This window comes from Morone saxatilis, unplaced genomic scaffold, assembly GCF_004916995.1.
Source record: "Morone saxatilis isolate NCDOM2014 unplaced genomic scaffold, NCSU_SB_2.0 Contig22, whole genome shotgun sequence".
NCBI lineage: Eukaryota > Metazoa > Chordata > Actinopteri > Moronidae > Morone > Morone saxatilis.
Genome location: NW_023339785.1, coordinates 13,554,236 through 13,557,182, shown reverse-complemented (window position 1 = coordinate 13,557,182; position 2,947 = coordinate 13,554,236). Strand labels below are relative to the sequence as shown.

Here is a 2,947-nt window from a genome sequence, read left to right as displayed (position 1 = left end):
TGATCTTACCACTCGGACTCTCAAAGTCAATGCCTGGTCCTTTGATGTCTAACTCAGGGCCTTTAATATCAATGTCGGCTTTAGGGAGGTTGACATCAACTTCTGGCCCTTCAATATTTGGACCTTTCATCCCAAAGGACGGCATTTTAAACTTAGGCATTTTAAATCCTCCTTTGTGGCCCTCAATGTCGACATCCGGTCCTTCAATATCCACTTTAGGAGCTTTTATGTCTCCTTCAATCTTTGGAACTGACACATCCACATCTCCCTTTACTTTGGGCCCTTTTAGACTCATATCCCAATCTGGCAGTGTAGGTCCTGAGATTGATGGCAACTTAAATTGTGCTCCTTTGAGTTTTGCGTCCGGCCCTTCAATATCAACACTGGGCACATTAATGTCAACATCAGGTGCTTTCACATCAATGTTTGTTTTTGGAAGGTTTATATCAACATCTGGTCCTTCCACTTTTGGACCTTTGAAGCCAAAGGATGGCATTTTGATTTTAGGCATGTCAAATCCACCCTTTGGACCTTCAATATCAACCTCTGGACCTTTGATGTCAACTTCAGGTGTTTTTATGTCTCCCTCTATCTTTGGAACTGACACATCCACATCACCTTTGAGTTTGGGACCTTTCAGATTGAAATCCACATTTGGCATGGACAATTTCGGTCCAGAAATTGTTGGCATGCTGAATTTGGGTCCTTTGAGTTTTGCATCAGGGCCTTCAATGTCAACCTCTGGTCCTTTAACATCAATATCAGGTGATTTCACATTAATGTCTGCTTTGGGAAGGTTTATATCAACATCTGGCCCTTCCACTTTTGGACCTTTGAAGCCAAAGGAGGGCATTTTGATTTTAGGCATTTCAAATCCTCCTTTCGGGCCTTCAATATCAACGTCTGGACCTTTGATGTCGATATCAGGTGTTTTTATGTCTCCTTCAATCTTTGGACCTGACACATCCACATCACCTTTGAGTTTGGGACTTTTCAGATTGAAATCCACATCTGGCATGGAAATATTAGGTCCTGAGATTGTTGGCATCTTGAATTTCGATCCCTTGATCTTACCACTTGGACTCTCGATGTCAATGCCTGGTGCTTTGATATCCAATTCAGGGGCTTTAATATCAATGTCACCTTTAGGAAGGCTGACATCAACTTCTGGCCCTTCAATATGTGGACCTTTCATCCCAAAAGTTGGCATTTTAAACTTAGGCATTTTAAATCCTCCTTTGTGGCCCTCAATGTCGACATCTGGTCCTTCAATATCCACCTCAGGAGCTTTTATATCTCCTTCCATCTTTGGAAGTGAAACATCGACATCTCCATGGACTTTAGGACCTTTTAGTTTGATATCAAAATCTGGCATCTTTGGTCCTTTTATGGTTGGTATCTTTACATTCAGTCCTTTGAGTTTTGCATCTGGTCCTTCAATATCAACTTCGGGTCCTTTAATGTCAACATCAGGTGGATTCACATCAATGTTTGCTTTGGGAAGGTTTATATCAACATCTGGTCCTTCTAGTTTAGGACCTTTGAAGCCAAAGGATGGCATTTTGATTTTAGGCATGTCAAATCCACCTTTTGGACCTTCAATATTAACGTCTGGACCTTTGATGTCAATATTAGGTGTTTTTATGTCTCCTTCTATTTTTGGAACTGACACATCACCTTTGATTTTGGGACTTTTCAGGTTGAAATCAACGTCTGGCATGGAAATGTTTGGTCCTGAGATTGTTGGCATTTTGAGTTTTGTTCCTTTCATTTTGCCATCAGGATTCTCAATTTTAACATCAGGTCCTTCAATGTCAGCATCTGGAGCTTTTATTTCAATGCCAGCTTTGGGAAGATTTACATCAACATCTGGACCCTCCACTTTTGGACCTTTGAAACCAAACTTTGGCATCTTGAATTTGGATCCTTTCACTTTTGGACCAGTCAATCCCAGGTCAAGATCAAGACCTTCAGAGCTACCAGTCTTCCCTTTCATGCTAATATCCACTTCTGGTGCCTTTGGCTTTGTACCCTTAAATCCAAACTTTGGCATTTTAAACTTTGATTTCTTTGATCCAATTTCTGGGACATCTATTGTGGCATCTGGTCCTTCAAGTTCAGCTTTTGGCAATTGAACATCTCCTGTCAAGTCACCCTTCAACTTTGGCCCCTTCAGATTTATATCAACATCTGGCAATGATATTTTTGGTCCAGATATTTTTGGTAACTTTACCTTTGGCCCATGAAGGTTTCCCTCTGGGGAGTCAAAGTCAACATTGGGACCTTTGATGTTAACTTCCGGTGTTTTTATGTCTCCCTCTATCTTTGGAACTGACATATCTCCCTTTATCTTGGGTCCTTTCAGGTTGATATCCCAGTCTGGGAACTTTGGTCCTGAGATTGATGGCAACTTAAATTGTGCCCCCTTGAGTTTTGCGTCTGGCCCTTCAATATCAACATTAGGCACATTAATGTCAACGTCAGGTGCTTTAACATCAATGTCTGCTTTGGGAAGGTTTATATCAACATCTGGACCCTCCACTTTTGGACCTTTGAAACCAAATGATGGCATTTTGATTTTAGGCATTTCAAATCCTCCTTTCGGGCCTTCAATATCAACGTCTGGACCTTTGATGTCAAAATCAGGTGTTTTTATGTCTCCTTCAATCTTTGGACCTGACACATCAAGATCACCTTTGATTTTGGGACTTTTCAGATTGAAATCCACATCTGGCATCGAAATGTTAGGTCCTGAAATTGTTGGCATCTTGAATTTTGGTCCCTTGATCTTACCACTTGGACTCTCAATATCAATGCCTGGTCCTTTGATATCCAATTCAGGGCCTTTAATATCCATGTCAGCTTTTGGAAGGTTGACATCAACTTCTGGACCTTCAATATGTGGACCTTTCATCCCAAAGGATGGCATTTTAAACTTAGGCATTTT

General features: G+C 41.1%; 1 protein-coding gene across 1 annotated transcript in view; it reads left to right on the top strand.

The window, feature by feature from the left end:
* The window catches only part of LOC118333493 (neuroblast differentiation-associated protein AHNAK-like), a 23,626-nt gene that overhangs the window by 17,134 nt on the left and 3,545 nt on the right, over window positions 1–2,947 (top strand). The gene's annotated exons all lie outside the window — the stretch shown is intronic.